We start from the raw sequence: 27600 nt of genomic DNA on the forward strand, positions 1-27600 counted from the left end.
CACATAGAGAAAGTATGTCAACAAGGGAAGCATTCCAGTCTGGAACACGAATTTCAAAAAGCCATAAAAGTCGTTTAAGCGTGGTTTTCAACGTTTTCAGAAGTATGAAGAATTTGAAGCCAAACTGCAGCGACTACGAGCGCTTCGCCCGTGCGCTGAAAAAAGATACAGGGGAACTAAATCCATCCACGATGTCAGAGAGGGAAGGCGTATGCAAAAGAAGAAAAAACGCCGCATTGATGCACAACAATGCCAAAAATGGAAAGGATTTTGTGAGTCGTTGGATCCGCGTATCGCGGCAACAGTGTGTTCCTTTCAGATCTCTCGCTTTGCACCGATGTCGAAGAGAGATTGAGATCGCTGAAGAATTTTGCTCAACTTACCGGCTTGCCGCCCCAACGCGCACTTACGCCATGTGTCACTCCTGTGCCTCGGTACTCCCGCATGGATGGGATGTTTTCGGTGGTGAAGCTTAAAGCGGCACTGGTGACTTGCAGGCGCTCTTCGTCACCTGAGCCGGACGGCGTTACCTATGCGGCGCGCGGCACGGCAATCTTGGGCAGGAAGCACGACTCATAGTGCTAAAAAATTATGAGTCTTGACGCCACGGTTCGATTCTACGGGAATAGAAAAAGTGCGCCTTACTTCAACTTCTCAAAACCTATTAAACCACCGTTAGATTTCTCATCTTACCACCTAAACGCTCTGACCAGTTGTATCCGAAAACAAATGGAAACAATGGATTTGACACACCTGGCATAGTACGTGAAAAATGAGATTGTGCACCCAGATTCCATAGCTTGTTTCTGGCGCGGGCGCTCATTCACAGATGATGCCATCAATTTGGTCACGTTTGTCCGACGTCAAAAACATCTAAAACAACTCACGGTGGCATCGCTACTTGACATAAAAGGTGCCTACGATAATGTAGCAAATTATGCCATTATAGAGGCTCTGAATGAAGCCTTAATCGGTGGCTGCGCTTTTCAATGGCCATGCAGTTTCTGACCGACGGGCATTTCTTCGTAATGGCCGAGCATGGCACCACGGCTGACTAAGTTTAGTAAGTTTTGTAAGTTTGCATCACAATGTGTTGCATCACAACAAACCATTCCGTGGACTACCGCAAGGCGAGGTGTTGAGCCCAACACTATAGAACCTAGTGCTCTTGGGCCTAGTCAGATGCTTGCTCAACATAGTTCAAGTATCAATCTATGCGGATGAAATCTGCATCTGCGCACATGTTGTAGCACGACTGCAGCTACGGACAAGGCTACAAAAAGCCGTTAAATTAACATCGCTGTACTTGAGAAAACAAAACTTAAAGCTGTCTTCAGAGAAATGCTGCCTTGTTACATTCTCTTGGAAGGCAGTGAGATCTGACTCTGTAAATGTCAATGGGCAAGTAGTTGCAAACGCACGGAACCACTCATTTTCAAGGGTAATTCTCGACCGTGACCTATCATGGAGCCCACACCTTTCAAAACTAAAGAGGAGGTTAGTGACAATAACGCATCTCAAATTTCTTCGTGGCGCAAAGTCATGGGGCGCATCGGCGCAATCAATGCTGCAGCTTTATAACGGCTTGTTCCTCGGTTGCGAAAGAGAAAGCCACCCTGTGCTAGGTAACAATTGCAAAACGAACCTGCTTGTAGGCCAGGTACTACAAGCTCAAGCCCAAAGCACGTGTCTCAGTCTTCCGAAGTGTGCGAGATCACCCAATATCAACTCACTTAGCCTCCGATGCTCTCAGGGCGCATATTGGGCACGTTGGCCGACTACCTTCTAACCATCGTCCTTATTTACCTGCAGAAACGCCACACACAACTTTCAGTCATATAATCGCTGCCAATCGTACCTCGTCGCCATTGAACTACATGCCAGCAGCAAGTCCATCCTCACCTTTATGGTGCCTGTACAAACTTGAAATACGCCTCACCATCCCAAGAATCACGAAGATAGCTAACATGCCGTCGTTTGCTCTGAAGCAGGTCATATTAGGAAATTTACATGAGGTGCACATTGGCCGCGTACATGTTTACGTCGATGGTGCAGTCACACCTACAAGTTCATCTGCAGCTGTGGTGATACCAGCAAGATCCATCAAAATGCAACTAAAAACGTCGCATGTATCACCAACGAGAGTTGCTGAACTGGTAGCCCTGCATGTGGCTCTTCATTTCATTCAGGAGGAACCACCCTATGCATGGTCAATCGTCTGTGATTCTAAGCCAGCCCTACCGAGTGTGCTCTCAGAACTGGGCCAAGGATGACATGAGCAGCTCGTCGCAGAGATCAGAGAAGCCCACCATCGCATAGTTGGCGAAGGACACGGAATATTATATCAGTGGTTGTCTAGTCACTGTGACATACACGGCAACGATTGAGCGGGCGCAGCGGGCCGATCGGCCCATGACGGTGTAAACTGCGTTGCCATCCCTCTTTCTAGCACCACGTGCGCATCCGATTTATAGACTGCCGAAAAAAAAACACTGTACTCGCTTGACCAGCCAGTCTGCACCTCCTAAGTCTATGGGAGGCTCTCCGCAATCTTGTCGAGAATACGTGGACACTTGAGAGTAATTATCCTCTCCAACATCGCCTCGCAACACGTGGAATTCAGGGAGAAATGTACTGAGCAGCTGGCAAAACAAAAGTGGCGCTGTGCGTGCGAGAAGGTTCAGGGAGCGATCAGCATTGCCAGAACCTGCCCGATGCCGTATCTTCAAAGCATTCAGTGACGCGCGGAAAATTTAAACCAGCAGTTTCACTTGCATTTTCTTCCTGCTCTCCTAGTGTTGCAGGTTGGGCAATCTGAAGTTTCGCGCACGCATTGAAGTCAGCGGCAGTCCGAACTGATCGTTCCCGGTGCCGGCGCCGGCAATCACGCCAGCGTTTCGATAGCGAGTATTCGCGGTCATCAAGTTAAGCCAGTTCATTTTTGCCTGTGCGTGCGCGACACCGTACCTGTTCATTTATTTATTCAGCGAATGATTGCTGCAGTAAGCATGACCAATGTAATAACGAACCCTACTTCGTTTAGTTGTGTTATATGGTAATAAACGCTGTCAAATATTCACTTTTAAGCCGCCGTGATGGCGTAATGCTTCTAATGCTACGTTGCTAAATCCAAGGGCGCCCGATCAATTTGCGGCAGCTACGGCCCCATTTCAATGGGAGCGAAGTGCAAAAGCGATCGAATACTGCGCATTCGGCGCGGATCAAAGAACCAAAGGTGGTGAAAAGTAATCCCGATTTCCGCACTGCGGTATGCCTCATGATCGTATCGTGGTTCCGCAACACGAAACGATAAAAAGAATTATTTATTCTTGGATGAAACTGATTTTCTTTTCTTGTTTCAAAGAACTGAGCACCGGTAATCATACTTGGCATGTCACCTTTCATGAAATGTTGTGTGTTCTTACTTCACCAGCTGTTTCATTGTCTGACGGGGACAAATTAAATACAAACTGCGTGTTTCGCAAGACAGTCATCAGCGCACACACAGCTGCTTCTCTAACCTTATTCTTCACAAGGTTACACGCACTTTGAACATAACTGCAAATATTACATGCCATTGTCATTCAGGCCTTTTTACGGCTTCCTGAAGAAACGAAAAAGTAACCCCGCGGCGCTTTCTTAAACGCGTAAGCATTCCTATGCCTAACCAACAAGGAAACCCGTCGGTCCGTAAGGTATGGCAATCGCTTTCAAGATAGGACCTGCAGCACCTAGCGAATTGACTTTCGTGCTACCTCTTGTTTGGATGCAAACTAAAAGGCGAGAACACAATACACACGAAGCTATCAGCAGTAGGGGAACTCTGTCCCCATGCTGATCGCTGTCAATATATGGCCTGCGCGGCTGCGCGGTACGCAGCCGCCGCGGGAGTATGGTTGATCAGGGTTATTAATGGTTCGCATCGAACGGAGGCCGCGCCCTCGACCATGTCTAACTGCGAGGCCTACCAGACGTGAAACTGTTCAATTACGTGAGGTACTACCGCACGCATCGACCAGTGCTCATCTTCCATGAAGCAGTGGCATAATCTAAGCACGCACCATTACATAACATGAGTGTACACTGCTACTACTGACCTCTTCGTCGTATCATGCTGGTCTCAGTTAACATTTCCGTGTTGCAAGCCGAGTTTTCACTTTCGCGATCCTTTCGAGGTGTTTCTCGCAATTATACCAAACACAGCGGCTTACGACGATGAAACAACCGGTCATTTGTAGCAAGTGCTTACGCTTGATTTAGATAGTTCGCACAAAAAATTCTGCATGTAAATGTTTTATGTTTTTCGAATGTTATTTATATAATTTCTACACAACAAGTGTTAACATATTCAGTGCCTTATCAGAAACTTAATGGGGAAGGAATACGAAACTGTCCAAATAAATGTGTATCAACATAAGCACTAACTTGCTTAAGGTTTTCTCAGCAGAGACAAGCCTCGTGCCGATTATCCAGAGGACAAGTTTTAAATTTTGCGGAATTTTCACTATCGCCTGTGCCAGATAGCATAATTCTTGTTCTTGAGCTTGATTATTTAAAGAGGTGAACATACGTGGCACGAAAAATTTAAACACATACTCAGATAACTAACAGAAGTTCAATACCTACCTTTTGAATTACTTTGTGCGAAATATTGCAATTTATGTATTGTAGCTGGTGAGCTTGCAAGACGTATTCACTTGAAATTAATTTCCAAGATGAGACCGGTTTTAGAGATATTATTGCTCAAAGTGTTGAACAAAATAAATGGGTGTTCCAGTTGTTTTTTGGTTCAATGCCTGGTTCTGTTTAGAAAGAAGTGGAACAAGTGTGCATTTATTTTGCAAGTTTGACTGCACACATCTCCAAATTGTCGTCGTTCTCGAAATTCATTACAAGTGGATACACCTTGCACACTCACCTACCACAATTCGTAAATTGTATATGTGCCGTAATTTAATTATTTTAAAGGTAATTAGTGAATATGTGTTAATTAGTTGGATGTGGGTTTGATTCCTCGAGTAAGTAATTGTCCGGCTCTCTTAAGGACCCAACTCAAGGACTTTGATTACATTATCTGCCACAGGCTAATTTAAAAAATTCCCTGAAGCTTAAAAAGGTTCGCCCTGTATAGTCGGCATAATAAAGCGGTGAAGACGCACCACGCCAGCGTTAATCGAATGCCGGTACCTGTCGACTGTCACGGAATTGCGCTATAACACTTGGTCAGAACGTCAGAAAAATTATTACTTTGGCTAGTGCGAAAGAGCTGAAAGAAAGAAAGCTTCGTCAAAAAGTTAAGAAGGTAGTAAGCCATGTATTAAAAACTGCCAGGAACCTCAAGACTGCACACATACTTACGATATAAAAGGTGAACATCAATCAGAAACTAATAATAGCTACGTTGCATCCTTATCCGAAGTAGTTATCGCCTGAGCATTTTGTTTCTATAGCATGAATTCCAGCAGAACTTATCACACGTTGAATGTCGGCGTTAATGTGATTAGCGCTGAAGCAGTGTAGCGGTACACTTCATTGCCAACGCCGATACATGTATCCAACGGGTGTCCTCATTCGCACTTCCCACTGCACGCGTTGCGCCATGAAACAGGAGTGAGGTGCAGTATGCACGTGGTGCCCCTTCAGTTCCGGTGAACACAGGATGAGTTTTCATGGATCTTTTTTTGCGATTGAAGTAGGCACATAGACAGTGGCACATGTGCACCAGCGCAAGTTGGCATCAAATGGATTCACTGAAGAGTCGCTCTTAGCTAGTGGTACTTAGTGAGTGACCCAAGTTTGCGTGAAGTTCAACTTATGGTACAGGCCGAGGCGTGACCTAGTGCGAATCCTATAGTGTTCATTAGACCATCAGACCGTCACCAATTAGACCACGGACAACCCATTGTCAGCGACCCAAGGTAGCGGGAAATTATTGGGGACACAAATAGACAGGGACACAGAAATCCGGCAGAACCAATCTGACGATAAATGCCCACGATTATGTTAATGGCATTGAAGAAATGTATCAACGCAAAATATTGTGACGGCGAAACCACGTTATGCTTGAGTCGTGTACGCACCTGTATTGCTGGTCACGCTGCTCCATCTAGTGGCGCCGCAGTGAAGTCCACGCGTGGCGCATATAGTAGTAGCATGCTTCGGCAAATATCATTTTGTTTGTTTGAAGCGAAGTGGAAGCGAAGAGTAAGTAATGTCGAATAATTTCGAAGCAGATAGCTAAAATAGCTATTGGACTTCTATAAAATGTTGACATATTAACCAGATGCTCATAAATTACAGAAGTTCTGCAGACCTAACAACTGTTGGAATCGATGTTACGCGAATTATTTTGTAGGCACCTGGCTATCCAGCACTCTTTGGCGTGTCGCGTACCGCTGCCATGTGAAACAGCGTGTTTCTATTAATTGAGCACTTATATGTGTGTGTCGCGAATGTACGCGTGTGCGACGACCCCAGGATGACGACCACCACGGCATAGAGAATCATACGGTAGCAAAGGCATGATATCTACGCTGGACATTCAACGCGAGCTGACGACATGACAACTGTTGGGCTCTACATGCGTAGTGGATGAGCGTAAGTGATAGAAAAGAGCATTAAATTAAATTCTGGGATTTACGAGCCCGAACCACGATCTGATTATGAGCCAAACCGTAGTGGGGAACTCCGAATTAATTTTGACGCCCCAGGGTGCTTTAACGTCTATACAATGCGCGGTAGACGGGCTCTTTTTCATTTCGCCCTCACCGAAATGCGGCCGCTGCGACCTTGTGCTAAGCATCGTAACGCAAATCCCGCTAAGCAACGACGTCGAGTACAAATAATGGTTGTGACGTTGTCAACAACATCCTGCTATACAATCGTACCTACCTATGGTGATGTCATGCGGCGTATTAAAGCACGAAATTATTTCTCCGGCGAAGAAATTTTAAAACATGATTCTCTTGGGCGATTACGAGGGTGGCCGAGCTCCCCATTGTTTTTTTACATATCGTGAACAGCTAAAGGGAATCAGCTGGGAAAAGGCGACCACTGCCTGAGATGGCACAGCCTGGAACGGCCAGTCAAACCACGAGCTGTCACGAGGCAAGAAGATGAGCGAGTGGCGCGTGGCTCACGCGCCTAGGATTTCAAACATATGGCTACATATGGGACGAGAGAAGTTTGAGCGTGATCGTGGCCTACTGAGAAGGCAACAATTTCATAGTGCGTGTGCCGTAGAGACAAGTGTGTAGGGCGCTGCCTGAATCACGTGGCTGGATTAGAGTGCTTGATGACACGGCTGTATTTAAGAAATCTTATTCCACGTGCATTGGCAAAGATAGGCAGACTTTCGTTTCAACTGCACTCTATTTTCTCTTTTCAAAAGCGGCAATAAAAAATTTATCATTGCCTACTGGTTAGACCACTCATCTACTGTGTTACACGGCGGAGGCTTGGTTCCACAATCAGCCACACGTCATTTTCTTTTGTCAAGCCGAGGCGAGACAGCACCTTACCTAGCTACCGCAAAGCACCAAGGATGAGGCAAGATTGCTTAGAATAAAAAAAAATCTTGTTCTTTATTTTCATGAAAAGGAACAGGTTGCTCTCTAGACTGCGTCTATATCCAAATCTTGATTATATAAGCAATTTTATCCAAAATGCATATTAACCACTTCTCACAACTCCAGCAGCAATGAAAACTTATATACTGGCTTTTTATTACTGTTGTACACCACATTTTACTGATGAGTTTCAGCTGGTTGAGCTCCGTTCGACCCAAGTCGATCAGGATCTTAGACTCAAGACCAACACCCACTACACTGGCGCATGCCAGAAGGAAGATGACGAAGGTGCCAGTTGCCAGTCTTTTATTTTATCGCGAAAACATTAAATTGCCAATTGAGCGAAAATGCGTCGTAGTTGGCGTGACCGAAAAATGGTACCAGAACTGCCGACAGTGCAAAAAGTAAAAAAAAAATGAACGCGTCAGAAATGCTCGGGGTGACGTTCAATTTTCCAGGGTGGTTCCTGTAAACAAAGTAAACTAATGAGATTGAAAATAAACCTTTTCGGTCTTCGGTACTTTTCGGTACATTTCGGTCTTGGTGGGAATCCGCCCGGGCTTCCGGGATGCTAGACGAGCACGCTTACCTGCCGCCACGGCGGCTCACTGGTTCTGGCTGACTAAAGATGTGCCTAGTACGTGCATCATTGCACACGTCACGTCGCAGCCATCTGGCTGACTAAACGTATGGCCTAGTGCGTGCGTCGTTAGACGCGTGACCGCGCAGCTAATGGAGAGGAGCTAGCTCCACGTCCTAAGTTTACGAAATGAGTGGGTTCATGGCACTCCGAGGTTCACAAAAGGTATAATGCTTTCGCCTTACCGCACGTAAGCTGTCTTATGTGTCTCTGTCGAATTTATTTTTCTGAATAAACCTTCTTTATTTCTCCTTGAGGATCAACCCAGGTCGAAAGTCAATACAATTGTAGCTTTTAAGAAAATAATTCTCATGTGGTCACCGCCATAAAACCTTCGCCATGGTCATGCTACTGTCATCACACACATATTGGTGTCAAACACACTGTTGCTCAGGTCGCACAGACGCAGAGGTCCAAAGGGTTCAAAGGTAACCCTTTCCAAGACAAAACTACCTATGTTGCATATAGCCAACCAGCTAAAGGCTTCACATAACATCGATTCACACAGCCCGTAGGACATGCATATTTTTTTTCCATGCGTATGTTCCTGGCGTATACGCTGGTGAGACTTTTCATTTCAGGATTTTCATAGGGCTTTTGAGCACGATCATGTTTGTTTTTGTAATCATGTAGTTGAGTAGCTTTCTTTTCACTGAAATGAAAGTTGGGTGGACTCGTAGTTGAAAGCTGCTATAGACGCAGTAAGGAACTTCGCATCCTCTTTTACTTGTACATGTTTGTCAATGCCTATCCAATAAATCTACCTTCGAAAATTGCATGCGGCCTCCCGTATCACCGAATATTTCATGAATTAGTGTTTGTCAGTTTCTGCTTTCCTTACGTAAAATATAAAGTTCATACTGCAGTATTAGCCCATTTATTCATCTACAATAAGGCCATTTTGTTCGCAGGTAATGTCAGTTTTGCTACTGTACATTATTCAACATCACTGGAAAGCAAAATAGTCCAAATGTTGGTTTTCTTTCTTCAAGATATATTAACAACCAATATGTAGATTGTTGCAATATATTCATTCGGGGACACGTGATCTCACTATTTTTTCAGGCCACGTCAAGAACGTTTACAGGCAACTCTTGTTATGGTTAACGACCAACAAAGTGCGGGTTCTGCGATGTTAGTTCGAAAACCGGGAGGTAAGTTTCACCAAAGGAGTAGTTGGAGCTTACTGTACACACACGAAAGCACCTCACACATTAAAGCTTTTTTTAAGCTTTGTCACGTGAGCAATGCAATGGCCAGCACACCTATTAAATGTTCAGTGCATATTGTACGCTAGTACATTTTCTAATGGCATGCAGATTGCCTAGCAGCATGACCGGCTTTCTTGTTTGAGATTGCTATAGGCTAACGTTCTTTTAGGCTTTCTTGCCTATTGGCATTTCGTTTATATTACTCTGGAAATATTTCTGTATAACTTCTGCTTGTACTTCATTGTTTCATAAGTTCTGTTGTTAGTGGGGGCGTAATCTGCACGTATACAGGCATATCGCCATATATATATATATATATATATATATATATATATATATATATTGGGGGGGGGGTGAATACCAACTAGCGAGAGAGAACAGCACCCGTTGCGTTACTTCACGGCACTTGCTTCTAGAAAATTAAAAAAAAACGTTGCAGCTGCTGTGGTTTATGATGCATTGCATAAAGCATGCTGTAACTCCAAACCTACATCTGTACGTTGTAAAATGATCCTCTGAATTTCGAACACAGCTCCTTGGCTAGAATGTTCTGACCAATTTTATGAAATGATTTGCACGTTTAGTAATAGTGGACAGGAAGATAACTTCCATCCAAGTGCAGGATATGCTTCATCTGAAATATAAATATCTTCATCAAAAGATATTTTTGAGTATGTCGGAAAGTAACGGAAAAATTAAGATTGTTCTGCAATTTTCAAAATTATCTTTCGTGCCTTCTTTTTAATGTGACCAAACAAGAACTGTTTTCAATGTCTCCATGAATAGCGGCTGCTTCCAAAGAAACTGGCAGCAGGAAAAGTAGCATATGTGAATCCTGATCGAATATTATTCGCAGAGTGTTAACTGGTATGCCATCTATTCGTGGGGGCTTAGTTTGGCGCAAGCTAAAGGCAATTCGTTTTAGGTGAGGCATGTTGATAACCTAGGCAACAATGCGGGTGCCTACGCAGGTTCCCTCAACGTGCTATGATATTCCTGTTCTGACAAAGTCTTTCCAGAAGTACGGAAAAAGACTTGAACGCGTTATCAGCCAGCACGTCGTCATCTGCTAAAGAGTAAATGAGGTTAACTGTACGTCCCTTTCTCTCTAAATTATGCCATAAAGACCATGTCATAGCTGGATTTTCGCCCGATCGGCGGAGTCTATGCAAACAATACCCTGATTTTCCCGTTAGCAAAAGCCCGACTACCCTGTTTCTTGCAATTTTGGTCTGAGTTTATTGCCTCATGTTTTGTCGCACGTATACATCGCTTCTACAGTCAATCTCGAAGCAACATGGCAAGCATAACATATATCGCCATTGTACCAGCTAACATATAACATATTCTGCACATTTTCGTTGTGGTATGTGTTCTTTAAGAGCTCGAAGTATCTGGTTGACTGGATAACTTTTCATATACCCCATCAAGTGCACGACCATAAATCAGGAAAGACCCATCTTAATTAGCGATGTGTCAGTCGAACGATTCTGTTGTAATGATTGGAATTTCCATTTCGTTTCTTTCATAATTAATTGACACATTTCAGCTAGTGGAAAAGGCTTCGAAAAGTGACCTATGGGGCAACAGCTTACAAAATAGGGGTCGGCTAGCCTTTCACAATAACGTTAGCTGCTGGGGAATAATCGGATGCGCACACCACAATGGGCGCTACGCACGATGCCACCAATGGGTTATTCAAACACTCTTCTCTAATAGGGTAATTTGTACTGGATTGTAAACAAGAAGATAAAAACACGGCCATGTAATCGGACACAATAATTGAGTACAATTAAATATGAAATATTTCCACATAATTCATTTCGCGATGACCCTCGCCGTTAATGTGATTAGCATCGAAACGATGCAGCGGCACACCGTATCGCCACAGCCAAATCACGTCGTGTACGAGCCGTGTATGCAGCAGGACTCCACTCTCGCACTTACCTCTGGATACGCCGCGCCATCTACAGGCGCCGCCCGTGGCGCATCTGTGAATAAATGTTTATACGAGCTTGTATGAAAACGTGTCATGCGCGGTGGATTTTACTAAGCAATTGGTAAAATTTAAACACTTTTCTTGCGATTCCCATCGTTTTGGGTTTTCACCCCATTTGCGCTAGGTCTGTATATTTTTGTCCTACGCTAACATCTTTAACGCCTACTTAAGCCACTCAGTAATATATGGTCTTAAAGCGTGACAACACGTGAGCTTGCCGTCACGCGCAGGATGTGCCTACCCGCTTTGCTCCTGCTGTACCTCGAGAGCAATGGCGGTTGCATCTACAAGATATGTGTGTCATAACGCGCTCACTCGGTTCGCTCATAAACGCCTTCGCCGAGATGGCTTCGTATTTTCGTATTTGCAGTGCTTGAAAGTGCCTAAATAATTAGGAAAATTTTTTTTATTTCTGCAGTTGTTAAATTAGTGCGAATATGCCCCAGCTCAAACTGGTTGCAATCTGTGCACAGCGAAGCTTTGTGCGACGGCATAAAGAGTCGAAACACGAGTTTGTGTTCATTAAATGTCTGCATAAATGACGCAGAAGACTTTATTCAGGCGCTCATCACGACAAAAGGAATTCCTTAGGTGTTTCCTACGAGGAAGCCCCCCCCCCCCCTCCCTTCCTTTTTCTTTTTCATCAGCGTCCATCCAGACGCCAACGCTGCCCTGAAGGGGACAGTTGACAGGTCAGCAAAGAAGCTTCCCTCAAGCGCCAACGACCGTCGGATTCTGTAGACGTGGTAACAACAGTGAAGGGTCGCTGCAACCTGACCGTCACTGAGATCCCACTAATTGATGAATGGGGTCAACGTCGAGGACTACCATGGGAACTGCGTCTGCTTGAGCTTCGTGGATTGTGACGTGTTTGCGCCGGATGCGGGGGCGATGATGCGACATAGGAGGCCGAGTACGGCGGAACGCTGCGACAACATAGCAGAGATTTTGCGAGTGTTTCGAAGGTTATGATTGGCCGATGTACAGTAATCAGATTCCCTACTCCAGCCCCCTGGGGAAGACAACTGCTTTAAAAGCGGACACCGTTGGTGCAGTAGGTGGTCCTGACGTGTCCTCATGTGAGCTCCGTTATTCAATGTCCCCATACATGGAACGGGCTTCTTTATCTGGAGACAGTGTGACTAATTTAAAACAAACCTTTTTCGTTCACTCCTGTGCCCGGGCATACTCGTCAATGTGGCTGGATGACTCCTGATCTAAATGTTAACTCGAGCCTCAACAAGGCTTTGTAGAGACGCTAATGCAATGCAGCCGCCACTGCCGTGGATGAGCGAAGGCCAGCTTTCTGGTTCCTGTCCTACAGCGCAAGCTGTTTTGGGCTCTGTTCAAGATCTGTTTCGGTGGGCGATGTTGTCCGCCGCCGCTACCACTGGTGAGCGTAGCAGCTACCAGGCTCCTACCTACTATGGTGATTTGGCCATTGAAATGACTGGATTGTCTTGAGGAAGACCGAAATTAAGGAAATATATCAGAAATGCTACAATAAAGAGCATGTATGACATAGTTGGATAATTCAAACAGGTTCGCTGACTGCTACCGCCCCGTTTCAAAGGGGATGCCAAATAATCATAATAATAATCACCATCATCATTACCATCGTATCATGCCACTAGTTACACGATATGAGATGCACGCCGCGTAGGCGCGATACGTACGCATTTTGAATTGCAGTTGCGTATTACTACACCAGGTGCTATGCCATGTAGCAGTTGCATATGTAGCGGTACAAGGTAGTTTTTGCTTCCTGTTAACTATGTGCCTCCTACGCAGTAGGGGAATTGGCTAAGAAATAAATGGATTGTCTTCAGAAAGAGAAAGAAGCTTGAAGCGACGTATACAAAAAAGGTAGAATGAAAAACAGGTATAGCACACCTGAATAGACCAAGCAGGCAAGGGGACTTTCACCGCCCTGTTTCAAAGGGGTCGAAAACAGATCGTCATCATGATCACTAGCTTCATCAACATAGAATCATGCCACGATTTGTTGCATGCGCGCCGCGTAGCGTCGATATGTGCAAACTTTCATTGCACTTGCGTTGTATTCCACCTACTCCACCTAAGTGCTGGATGTTGCATGTAGCTTGACCTGGTTAACTCAACCAGGCTAGATTACTATTTCTCACCATCCGGTATTAAACGAGGTGCCAATAAACCATCATCAACAACTCCATCGTATTGTGCCATGGGTCAAGGGATGTAAGATATCCGCCGCGTATTCTCAGCACCTGTGTTTACTCTTCAGTGCAGGTTATGTATGACTCCTCCTCGCAAGACACGAACCGCTCTGGAATAAGCGAATTGTAGTGTTATGCATGCGGCTACAACCAGGCAACATCGGGTGCAGCGGACCACTTTACAGAGAGCAGCACAAGCTCTAGTTCGCCGTCGACGCCAAACGGACAGTTCAGATCGTTCTCGTGCAAACAACGCAAAGATATTTCGCTGCCAAGACCCTCTAGTGCGTGCTGCCGAAAATTGAGCTTCTACGGAGCCTCGCCTACAGCCCACGCTGTGACTGGGCTTAGTATACCGCGCAGGCCTGTGGCTTTTTTCCCGCACTGCAGTGATGCCGCTGCCGTGGGTTCACGGAGGATAGCGTCATGTGGTGCGACTGCTAGGATCCCAGCAGCGCTCGCGGCGCTCGTCTTCAGCCGAGATTGACTTGCCTATTACGTTAGAAAACACGCAGGCCGCATACGCCCAAGGCCATAAAACTTGGTGATGCTCGCAAAGAAAAGCTTTGCTTTTATACGAAAAGAAAACCAATTTCTCGCATGTAATAAATAAGCTTCAGTGAGAATGGGTTCTAGCACGCCGCTGCTGTGTCACGCGCACCAACAGACACAGCATCTTTATTGCATATGCTCTACTCTTGCTCGAATGCATAATTTACAGGAGAAAAATTTGCACAGCTGGTAGCGGCGCCGACAGATGACAAAACGTGTCCGGAAGAAATCGTGAAAGTGGAACATGAATGCCGTACAGGACTTACACATCACACGTCTTGGTGGAGCAATTGCGGTGTATCGTTACACTGATTCACTTCTAATCGCATTAATATCGACATTCACCCTGAGAAGGTGTATGCAGGAATATTTTTGCAGTTCGCGAGCGGCGCGTACACAGTGGAACATATTGCTTAGCACACGGCTAGGTATATGCAGTAAAAGATAAGTATGACAATGTCATTAGGAAGAGGAAATCTGTAGGCGCACGTTGGAATGAGCTAGCGCTCAGTATTCAATATTGCAGTCTGCCTGAACATAGGCTAAGGATGATCATAATATTGATCATGATGTTGGAATGCGGTCACCGGATAAAGATAAAAAAGTACGTGTTTCAATGCTAACATAACTAACATAGCGACAAAGAAAAAAGTTCCAAAATTTGTTAGCGCGCGTACAGCGCTTGCAAAATAGTTCATTTCCTGTACTCAGCGGGGCCGCGGTGACTTCGTAATGCCATTTGCAACGACCTAGTATTTCAGTGTGCCAAAACGTCCACGTCTTTCGATCATTTCGGTCTATAGGATGGAATAGCCCGTAGCCACAAGAATATACTTATTCCAGGATTTTGACGTTGGAGAATTCCTCAATAAGTCGATCCCAATTTCTTATAACGGTCAGCAAGCAGGCTGTATTGGCTGTAGCAATCTCGCTAGGCCTTGTTAATGGTGTTTTACGTCGCTGACGGTTTTAGGGTGTCTTGACGTAATGTAGCCAATGACGTAATGTCAGCCAATAATAATTCCCTTGTACGGAATTGGAAATTCCCTTGTGCTAGCGTACAGGAAAATTCTAGGTGCCCGGCTGACTGATCATGATGAAGGGCGCGCAGAACTTCTCGCCGCAGTGCCGACGTGTAAAGCAGAAGGTATTTGGCGCGCACTGGGGAAAGCTTCTTTACCAGTGTGTAATTCTCTTGCGAAAACGATGACAGTGCACGCGTAAACAACCTGAGAAGATAGTGGGCCTTTCCAACCAAGTACTCGACAAGGCTTCTCAGTTCGTGCACCGCTCGTTGTTCGGTGAAATCGTTCCTCTTGCTGCGATGGAGCGATCGGGTGCGAGACAGGTAGTTAGCATAGGAGTTGTTACGTCTGGACGGAAAAATTACAGTGATCTCAAATTCTTGCACTGTGACACTGCATTTCAATGCACCCTTAATGATCCGTGAAGTTTACCAACCAACACTATGCGTGGTAGTCGCTTGAGACTTTGAAAGGCACCCTGTGTAGGTATGGGTAAAATATTGTCGTAGCGAAAATACAGGTAAGGCCCCAGACCTCCGCTAATTCAGGGCATTGTTTTCATATATGGCATCGGTTGACGCGCTCGCCGCATGGCATCGGCGAACAGACGACGGCGCGGTACTCTGGCACCATTTCGTAGCAGTCGTCGCCGCGGAGCCCGTCTTGTGCTGCACCAGCAATTTACTTTCACATTTTCGCCAAAGCCTCCTCCTATGTTTCCCGCGGTCCCGCTGCATTTTCCTTCCCTTTCCTCCTCGGGCTCTCTTCATTATCACCGCCTTTCGTGCCCCGCTGCGCACCGCATTCGCTATTTCATCCTTCACTGTGCTCGTTCGTTCAGTTACGCCGACACCGACGCACAACGCAGGAATGGGTTCAGAAAAGATGCGCTATAAAATTGTATTGTGGCCTTGTATTCTGTAGCATTTGTAAGCTGAATATCGCAGGAATTATCGTGGAAAGAACATGAGCTTTGGTTGTCCAACACGTAGTTTCAAACATTATGCACCTGAGGCGTTTGACGCAATTGAGAATGCTATGAATGATATTGACCAGAAACAAAACAAATGCATGGTTAAGTGGGCAACAAAGTGGTAGCAGAAACAACAATTCGGCCGCGCTAGAGCAATTCTGAGTGCCCGGTTTTCAGATACAATGATCATAATTTCTTAGAAACATTCTTTTTCAGCTTTGCTGTGGTGTCAGTTTCGGATGTAAATGTGTCATTCGGCAAGATTGATGTATATTGAAGTAGCGGAAGGCAGATTGTTCTGCGCAACTGGCGGAAGTGTATTGGAAGAAGAAGAAACTTATCAAAGAATAGTCCTGCAGTTCTTGCTGTGGTGGCCTCAGGTGACGGCTCCAAGTCCTTGGACTCGAGCGGCATCTTCGGCTTGCCGGACGGCCCAGAGCTGGTCTGCCAGCTCTGAACTTTTGATAGCCGCCTCCCAGCGGCCGCGACTCCTACGGAGAAGGTCCCCGGCGGCTTCCGCATCCGGGGCGGCGTCGGGAAGAAGCCAGCTCGAGCCTCCTCCTACTCTGGCAACGGCCGTGATTATGGACGCGTCGCGAACGGAGCTGGTTTGATTACCGTTGTTGCCGGCACATTCCCAGAGCATGTGTCGCAGCGTTGCTCTCTGTCCACATGTTTTACACGCGTCTGTTGGAAATAAACGCGGATGGCAGTGGTGTAAGATAGCGGGGATAGGGTAGGTGTGTGTCTGGAGCAAGCGTAAAGTTACGGCCTCGTTCCTGTTCAATTTATTGTGCGGTGGCGGGAATGTGTGTCTTTCGAGTCTGTAGTGTTGGGTGAGGCCTCTGAACCTGGTTAGGCGATCGCCCCACGCCGAGTGTGTTTCTTGTTGCTGTGTTTCTGTTGTAGTGTCCCGATCCGGCAGATCCGATGCCCCACTCTCAGGGGCGGAGGCGGCCACATAATCAGCGGTGGCTCGACGTGTGAGACCTCGAGCCGTGGCGTGGGCCGCCTCGTTGCCCGCGAGCGGAAACTCGGTGTGTGCCGGCGTCCAGAGGAGGAAGACCGTAGAATTTTGGGGTTTCGAGGACGATGACGAGTCGCCGTCGTCAGAAATTTGGAGTATGCGGGCCGCTTCCCACGAGACACGACCGCGCGCGAAGCCGCGGATCGCCGCCTGCGAGTTACTGCTCACGATCGCAGCTTTCGGCACGGCGACGAGTGCTAGGGCTATCGCGGCTTCGGCTACCTCCGTGTGTCCCGTGGTCACCGTGGCGCTCGCTAGGCACCTACCCGAGCGGTCTATAACCGCTATCGCGTGTGCGCTCCTCCCTCCTCCATATCGCGCCGCGTCTACGTACACCGCCTCGTTGTTGTTACCAAGCTTCTTCTGAAGGTCACTTGCTCGTTTGTTGCATCTCCCGGCGTGGTGCGTCGGGTGCATGTTCTTGGGAAGCGGCGGGATGATCAGGCGGTCGCGGACCAAGGCGGGAGTCGCCATTTTTTCTCCATGCTGAGTGTGGTACGCGATGCTGAATGACTCGAGGATGCATCGACCTGCCTTTGACCTCGATAATCGTTCGTATTGCGCAACGTCGTGCGCCTCGATTAACTCCTTAAAGGAGTTGTAAACTCCGAGCTCTAGAAACTTGTCGATGCTCGCGTTGAGTGGAACGCCGACCGCTCTCTTGAAAGCCTTTCGGATCATGCATGCGACTTTGTTTTTTTCGGACCCGATCCAGCTATCACTCTTAAAATTTTCACACCCTTATGGGTGTAATGCGGGTGTACTTATCTTTTCACCCTTGTAAACACCCTTGAAACACCCTTTTTTAACGGGAAAGGGTGTTCAAGAAGAAAACACCCTTGGAACACCCCAGTCTTTCTAATATACACCCTAATTATAAGGGAGTAAGCGAACAAGCTTATAGTATATGATAAATGAACATTGGCAGTTAACGCGTTGATATTGGATACATGAAACGCGCGCTACCTGCGCTTGAATCAGGTAGCTGGAATGATTAGATCAGGGCATCTAGGCAGCAGCGCACTGACTCCGAACAGCGGTCAAAAATGAAGTTTCCCACGAATGTTGATACCGAACGGATAATACTAACGCGCCGACTTTGCCTAGCCAGATATCTGCAAAAGGCTTCGCATGATCAATGGCAAAATATTTGCGATGCTATCACTGAATACTTAAAAGTGTACAACCAGTTAGACTGGGAATGGTTAAGAGTGAGGGCTAACGGTAAATAGCTCACCAACTTACGGTTTGTAGATGACATTCGCATACTCAGCAACGCTGCAGACTATTTGCAACAAACGTTTGATGTCCTTAGCACAGGAAGTGTAAAAGTCTGATTGAAAGTTAGTATGCAGAAGGGAAAAGTAATTTTCCGCAGCCTAGCGAGAGAACAAAATGTGATGGTCGGCAGTCAGCCTCTAGAACCTGCGCAGAAATACGTTTATTGAGGTTAATTACTCGCAGGGGCCTCTGATCAAGGAAATTAACAAAAATAAAAAATAGTTGGAGAGCTTACGGCAGGCATTACTAAATCATGACCATGGAGCTTACTGCTAATCATTGCTTTCTACCGTTACTCACGTATGGGGCGAAAACTTGGAAGTTACCAAAGAAGCTTGGGAAGACGTTGAGGACTGCGCAACGAGCGATGTTACGAAAAATATTAGGCATGACGATAATAGACTGCAAGACAGTGATGCGGATTAGAGAGTGAACGGGGATAGCTGATATTCTGGTTGACATCAAGAGGAAGAAGTCGTGCGGGGCAGACATTGCAATGCGTAAGGGAGATAACTGCTGGTCTATTGGAGTTGCCGAATGGGTGCTAAGGGAAGGGAAGCACAGTCGAGGACGGCAGAGAATAAGGTGGACGTGATGGAATTAGGAAACTTGAAGACACGTGGAACCAGTTAGCACAAGACAGGGGTATTGGAGATCGCTAGAGGAGATTTCGTCCTGCGATGGACATCAAAATAGGCTGATGATGTTACGACATCCATGCCAGCTTTGCGGCATGTCGTTCATGTTATGTCATGCATGCGCGTCATGCACGTTCCGATAGCTCGATTTGCGTCGATTGCGCGGGGGGGGGCGAGTAGCGCCGTAGCCAAGGGGGCCACGCCGGGCACTTGTAACGCTCACTAACAATAAATTTTTTGCTACTATGGCAATTGCCGCGCTCCTTCCCCCTCCACGATCAATTGGAACCCCTCCCCCCCCCCTTCACACGAAAAATTTTCTGGCTACGCCACTGTGGGGAGGGGGCGTAAGATTTCTCTAGACCCCTCCCCTTAACTTGTCAACGGAAACGGGGGAGGGGAGGGGAGCTGACGCCAGGCCGCAAACCTTAGGCAGCGCAATTACCGGCTTCATTTCCTTTTGGACATGAATACTACTCTAATGTCACTACACAGTAGGATCCATGGCGGTTCGAGGGCATGCGACAATAAAAAAAACACATATATATACAGCCATCGACAAATCTTAACTTGAGCAGATCTTTGGGAGCTGGGCAAGACTCTCATAAATATAAATGCTTCGCACCCCTTTTACATGCATTGTCAACTCTGGGTCCACATTTCCGGTAAAAAAAATCACACAGGAACTCCTCTGGGACTTGTCTGAGTATACGTAAGCATTGTGACTCTTCCTCATCTACATGCAGTCCATGTCGTTATCAAGGTTATGAGAATTGATCCGACGAGTATAAGCGACAGCGCTGCGGCGACACGAGCTGCTGTGGTCGACGGCGTCAAGTGAATGGCGCAAGCAAAGTACTGCAGGTGGCGGGGCCACGTGCGCTAGTGACGTTCCGTTCATTTTGAGCCGTTATCGCTCTTTAGCCCTTCTCATCCGCGTCGAACGATTATCAACCGTTCTCCCAGCGGCGGCTGCTTGAGGCTTGGCCACGCGAACCGTATCTTGAAAGCGAACTGCAATGCGGACAGAGTGTGCCAACTGCTGAAAACTTCACGCACTGTGTTCTCACCGTTTACTTCGCTTTGAAAACACACGCGCCTACACCTATCTTAAAAGTGATCTGCGAAAAGCGCATAGTGCGGCATGAGCTGAGAGCTTCGTGAGCGCTATGTTCTCGCCGCGTCGGTCGCGTTTAACCGAGAGCTAGCACGAAGGTGAATTCACTCGCTGCTGCGGGTTCTATTTTGAAACGTATCGTGTGGTACGGACTGACGGACGGATGGTTTTTTCTTGTTGGGTAAGTATAGAAATGCTTACGTTACAAAAAAATTGCAGGGTTCGCGAATTTCGCGATAACAACCAACATAAACTACTCCCCCGCCCCCCGCTGAGCGATGCCGTCATATGCCGTCTTGGTCGCCCCCCTCCCACCCCCGGGAAAAAGGACACTACGCCCCTATCTAAGTTGAAGTAACGATGATGAAACGTTAACAACGACAAGAACGCCGTATCCTTACGCATTGTCCTATGGCCTCCGAGATTTGCATGCTAAGCTGGCGCACACGAATCTAGAAGGCCCAATTGACCGCTTAATCGCACAAAAAGACAAAAAATATTGCCAAGTGATACAGTAAAAAAGTGTGAACAAATAACTGATCTTAACCATACTGTTTGGGGAAAAGAAATAAAAAATTAGACAGCCGCAACACACCCCACTAAAGCCACCACAGCCGGCATAATGTCGGCACCAGCAGTTGGCAACATGGGTTCACCGCTACACCGCTGCTTCGTCTCCGCAACGAGAGCCGCTATCTTCTCGCGCCTAACGTTTTGTATGGTTTTGTTCTCTGCAAGTCCGCGCACGCAGCTCATCGGTGGATGCACGGCGTCGCAATGCGGCCTGCGTCATTTTCTCGTGTTCACATAATCGGTGTGAGACATGTCGCATGTGAAATGTTTGATAGAAATGCCTCCCGTCCAAGTGAAGCAGCCGTACGGGCTTCGGAAGCGTCGACGGGTTTCCGGCATGCGGATTTCAGGTACGTTCAAATGCGTTTCGCCTTCCTATTGTGCTCCGGAGCAAAGCGTGCAATATTTGACGTGAAAGATGCAGTGCCTGTCATCATGATGTGAATTTCGAGCGGCAAACTAGAACTGCGGCACTTAACGCACACCGCGGCTGCTAAGTCAGCGTGGAAATTTTTTAGTTACCGTAATATGTTGCTGTCAGTCTAACCTGCGGCTTGTGGACAGCTAGCCCATTGACTTTTGGGTAACACTGAGCTTAGTGTCACACATTACTTCCCCCCCCTGCTCTGGCTTCTGGATTGGATTGGCGCGGCTCGCTTCGTGCTTGCGCGCGCTTTTCCTAGCGCAGATTGCTGTGCGCCTGGTTTCTGCACCAGGCTCTTATACGGTTGCTTTTTCGAGCGCAGGTCGATGTGCGTCTGGTTTTTGTGGCTGTGGCTGCTTTCCATTCGTCGCGGCTTGGTACAGGCGCACAGACTTGGTGCGCGCCTGCTTTTTGCCCTGGTCTTTGAACACATCGCTCGCTGCTCGCACTTATATATTAATACGAAGTGAGCAAAGTGAGCGTCGCTTAGCGCGGAAGTGCTGCGCCGCGGGCGTACCGTGTGTGTAAGTGCGCAGCAATGCCGGGAAATTTTCATGCAAAATCAAAGGGTCAGAAAACTGCGCTTTGTTTTCCATTACTTGGTCGTGTACCTTCACACTGGGTAGCGCCGTGCGATCGCTTCTAACAAACGCAGAAATGAGTCTTTGCAGCGCGTGTGGCCATTATTTGACTCCCACACCACAGCCATGTGACGTGCGACTCCAGCAGCGGTGCCGTTACTCTGCAGCCGGTGGAGAGGAGGTGGCGCTTCACTTTCTGCCAATAACCTTGTATTTTTTTGCGTGTGCACGCCCGTGATAGCTTGTGAGGTTGTGCGGGATGAGCTGCTGGCGCGACCCCCACTCGGTGGCCCCGGGAGGATTGTGCAAATTGATGAATGCCTCCTTCGCGGCAAGCGAAAATACAATCGAGGCCGCCTTATGACGGGCGACAACGTTCAGCCGAGCCGCCAAAATCACGGCAGCATTGCAGATCGTGGACCATGGGTATTCAGCAAGATCTGCGTGACCACCGGGCAGCTCCGACTATTCAAGGTCGGCAGACGAGACGCGGCGACGCTAGGCTCCATTATTGCAGCCTACGTTGAACCGGGGACCACCATCCACAGTGAATACAACTGCATGCCGAACTTAGTGGATGCTAACGGAGCGAGCCTCAATCTGCAGTGGGAAACTAAACCACAGCGTGAACTTTGTGGACCCAATCACGGGCGTTGACACGCAAAAAAATGTAATGTTATTGGCATGCAGAAACTGAAGCGCCACCTCCTCTCAACCGGCTGCAGGGTAACTGCACCGCTGCTGGAGTCGCACCTCGCATGGCTGTGGGGTGGGAGTCAATTAATGGCCACACGCGCTGCAAAGACTTATTTCTGCGTTTGTTGCGATCGCTCTGCGCTACGCAGTGTGAAGGTACATGACAAAGTACCGGAAAACAAAGCGCAGTTTTCTGACCCTTTGCTTTTGCATGAATGTTTCCGGGCATTGCTGCGCACTTACACACACGGTACGCCCGCGGCGCAGCACTTTCGCGCTAAGCGACGCTCACTTTGTTCACTTCGTAATTATATATATAAGTGCGAGCAGCGAGCGATGTGTTCAAAGACCAGTGCAAAAAGCAGGCGCGCACCAAGTCTGTGCGCCTGCACCAAGCAGCGCCGAATGGAAAGCAGCGACAAGCGATCGTATAAAAGCCTAGTGCAAAAACCAGACGCACACCAATCTGCGCTCGAAAAAGCAACTGTACAAAAGCCTTGTGCAGAAACCAGGCGCACAGCAATCTGCGCTCGGAAAAGCGCGCGCAAGCACGTAGCGAGCCTCGCCAATCCAATCCAGAAGCCAAAGGAGGGGGGGGGGGGGGGGGAGTCATGTGTGACACTAAGCTCAGTGTTACCAACTTTTGCTTGTGGCTGCGATAGGTATGTAAATGGAAGCGGTAATAATTTTCGAGCGCAGAGAGTTGCTTTGCTCGATGTTTGGTCCGGTTCATGGCGTTGTGAAGGCTAGAAAACTGGCGTGATCGCGCTTAGTTCTAACTCCAAGAGGCGTAATGTTGGCGCTGTATGTGTTTGCTTTCCGTGCCGCGAGTACCCACTTTCATGCTTTTTGTTGCATGAGAGTGGTAGCTGCTACATGCCGCCTGGGCAGAATACAAGAAAAGCAATTTTCTCACTTTCATAAGTATGCAATGTGACGTAACACAATTTCCAGTGTTTTATTCGGAGCGTAAATATCCAGTATATTTAAGTAGGAAGCTCAAATTCTATCTTAGATTAGTAGGTGTGAAACAAGTGAAACTCGGTGTCCTCTTAGAATTGTTCGCCTAAACCGCACCGGCAGCAGACGCGTCATCGGGTATTTGACAGTAGCTTCGCTGCGCGAGTTGTCTTACGCTCAAATATTGCCCGGTTAAGTATCCTGTTAATTGTTGCCGACGCTCGTTCATCTTAATTTTAAGCGATGACTATCCCCGAGTACCGGACGATGCCAAACTTGTGAGGTGTAGCGGGAAATTCAAAGTGGCGTGGCTGCAAGTTCCTGTTTTTACGTTTCTTGCATTCAAAGCCAACAGACACAGTATCACTGATTTATTTCCGTTTCTGCTGAACTTGATCAATCTAATGTGACAACTGTATTTGCTCTTTAATGTTCTCCATTTATTGTGTATTCAGCTTGGCTGCCAGAAAATGCTTGAATTTTTTTTAGTACCCAAGTGACGGAATATTTGACTGACGGCCGTGCGTGAAACACACAAGATGACAAAACTGATTGCAAAATGATGAGATGTTTCTTTTATAGAGTTCGGACTCGACTTTTGGTGAGGATGTCAATCGACCTTGGGCCTGGTGACAGCACACCGGACATGGCCTGTCAGTTGAGTGCCCCCGAATGGACCATGAACATCGGAAAATGAAGCAGAGCCAGGTAGGGGGCAATTTTCACTTTGGAACAGAATACTTACAGCTGCCTTTTTTTAAAGAACTAAATAGCATATTTACAAAACAATCCTTTCTCTTTGTGCAGCCTACATAGAATTGTTTTTGCTTGTTATAAAGATTTTCAGAAAGCCGTTCGTCTGAACCCTTTTTGCAAGCACAAATAAATAAAGAGTGCACTTTCTGAAGAAATTGATGCATTGAAATGTGCATTCGGCATACATAGAGATGCAAAATAACCAACAACTTTAAAGCGGTAAAAAAACAGGTTTGAAAGTTGTTCTAACATCCTAACCCACATTGGCATACGGAACTAAATATAACAGCAACAGAGGTGGATGCAGAGAAGTGTTTGTAAATGCTTGCAAGAGATGGAGATTGTCTAAGAAATTGTTCTTATTTACTCGGAGCTTCTTGGTACCATGGCAGTGCAGCAAAAGCTCAAGACGATGTCCTGTTCCTAATGAAGCACCTTTAGATTTTAAAATTAAATTAAGGGCTTTTACATTCCAGAGTCACAACCTAAAGTTTTGGGAACCTGGCCTTCTTTAATGTACACCTGAATCTAAGTGCATAAGCGTTATTGCATTTTACCCCCATTGGAGGGTAGCTGCCATGGCCTAGATTGAAGCTGTGATCAACATGACTGAGGAGCATGGCATCATAGTAACTGCGCTATAACACCAGGTCAGAATGAGAAATACTGCTTAGGACTACCAACTTCTTGGCTCACAAGCACTTTGCACTAAGTTAAAGGAGTATGGAGTACTAACAGCGACCGTTTATGTACCAATTTCCTTTTAGGCTGTAGACTCCATTATTAGGGTGCGAAGCTTCAATTAGTCAAAACCATCCTAAATTACAAAACCAGTTCTAAAAACACGCACCATGTATAGCTGTATTTGGACATCAAAAGGGACTCAATTCATGTCGCCGAAAATGAGGTGGCAGTCACACTATTTCATGCATTTTGCCTAAAACATAGTCAATAATAATTAATCAATTTCGAAAACATTCTTCTCAAAAAGTGTTTTTTTTCTAGCATGAAAGAAGGAGCCAAATAGTGTTCAGGTGCACGAGTGGTTAGTTGCACAGCACTTCTTGCATGTATTCACAGGCTTCTTTCAAGCTTGAAAAAAAAATTGTATTGCACCTATTGAGCATAGAAAGCTGGATAGGGAATTTTTCAGGATGCTCTACAATTTTCGCACTGACACTTTCATTTTGAATACAATATTTGAGCAGTTAAATAATTGTTAATAACTAATTACCTCATTAGAAGAAATGCAAAAATTGGTTTCACTTGCTCAAAACGATGGCAAACGACATTACCTTGGTTCTGTCCAGCTACGTGGCACTTGTACATATTTAAAGCTTGCGCAAGTCATACAGACCACCTGGTACTTACAAGGCAAATATAGAAGCGGCTAAGTTGTGTGAGCCAGCCATGTGTAGCGAATCATTAGAAAGCCATGTTTCTTTGACTTAAGGGCACGATGAGATTTACATGCTCGACACCTTGTATCCGTGTGTTCTAGGCCTGTTCGTAGTTTAGCTGCTGCACAAACAATATTTCTCCACATGTAAGGTCATATGCATCTTTCAAGTATATTGCCTCGTGTTTCCAAAATAAACCATCCTCGCGCTTCCTTCATTATGTCTTCATCTGTTGCTGTGCTAATTCTTTAACATGCAACTGCGCAAATTTTCATCTAGTTTTCATATTTCCTCGTTGTTTGGTGGCTTTATTTCATAACAAGTTGTTTTCTTTAAACCCTGTTACACACAGCATTACACAGCATTGTTGTCTAGAGTGGGAATTGTTTTTTTTTCATATTTACATTAATACACCTTGCGTGGGCAATGTAAGGCTTTCTACGTAACAGGGCTCTGCAATAATGTATTATATTGCACTCCAGCATCGTGCAAAAGCTGTTTACTTACCAGATCAGAATATTCGTAAGTGTTCAAAGTAACAGAACTGGAAGAAGCCAGCAGGTAATGAGGCCAAGGAAAGCGTACAGGAACATGTCCCAAGTTCTTTATATTAAGTAGAGAAATAATAAATTCAAGGGAAATGAAAGTGGATGAAACGACATCAACCTGTGGGTGGGGAACGGACCCATAACGTTCACATTACGCATGTGATATACTAACAACTGTGGTACTACGGCCGCGTTCGAGCGTCAACAATCTGAGGGGCCCTTGTGGACGGTTGAATGCCGCGTTGGTAGCACAGTGGTTAGTACACTGCGTGCCTAATGCAAAGGTTGTAGGTTTTTTTCTCTACCCATGGCTAGTCATTTTTTTACCATTTTCATTTGCTTTTATCATTTCTACATTTAAATAGAAAATTACAAATAGGTTTCCACGTGCCTTTCCTGGCATCTCCCAGCTGTTAAGAAAAATTTTGACCCTCAGTTCCCTTTCTTCTAGTTTAGAAGAACAGGAGCTCCATTTTAAAAATAATGAATTCGCCTTGTACAGCATCTCAATGTGGCCTCAAGGAAATCTTATCACAGCATGTGTATTAGAAGTTTTTGTTAAGATGATGATATAGCATGGGACCTAATTAGTAGCCTTTGTGTACAGAGATATGACTAGTCTAATAAATAGGAGGATTTTAAGAAGCACTTCTAACATGGTCTGATCATGTGTTTAAAAAAACTGTAATCTAACATGATTTCGAGGATAACTGTTGCCTCTGAAAAATATTTAGATCGTCTGCATTGGCATTGTTTTAAGAAAGCACCAATACTTCGTTGATTGAAGTAGCCTCGTGGAACATGAAGCATCGCTTCTTGCTGAGTCAAGGAAATATCTGCATATCTGAGGTGCATGTGTCATATGCTCGAATGCTGTTTAAAGGCTGCTAATAAGAAAATTACTTCACTAGCCTTCCAGAGATTGCTGAGATTGCTTCAGTAGTCTATGCTACTCGATCATAACCAATTTACCAGAGTGAACTTTCATCACAGTTGGCTTAGCAATGTTTATGCAAAATATCAGAAGTGCCCACTAGACATGTGACTGCATTAAAACTTGGGATTAATGACCAGTAAGATTTATGGGACAGCACAAGTTAGTTTATTACTCCAGAACGAAATGCCGGGCACTTCGGTTATTTCTGCAATAGAGTTTCTTACAGTAATTACTAGAGGGAACTCTGGCACTGCAGTCGTACCACCATGGGAATGATGGGAAGCACGTGGATTTATCTTATCTTCGTGCTTGTGAATTCAGACGTTCATGTGGCTTTGTGTATTATTCGCTATATAAATTTTATTGTAAATTTCAGCACAGTCTATACTCTTCGAAGTGCAGAAGACGCCCCCCAACACGCATAATTGCTATTAACGGCAATGATTGAGCTTGTCCAGGGGACCAAATCGAAATGCGCTAAGCGTCTCAAGGCATTGGT

Source organism: Dermacentor variabilis, chromosome 6, assembly GCF_050947875.1.
Source record: "Dermacentor variabilis isolate Ectoservices chromosome 6, ASM5094787v1, whole genome shotgun sequence".
NCBI classification, from domain to species: domain Eukaryota; kingdom Metazoa; phylum Arthropoda; class Arachnida; order Ixodida; family Ixodidae; genus Dermacentor; species Dermacentor variabilis.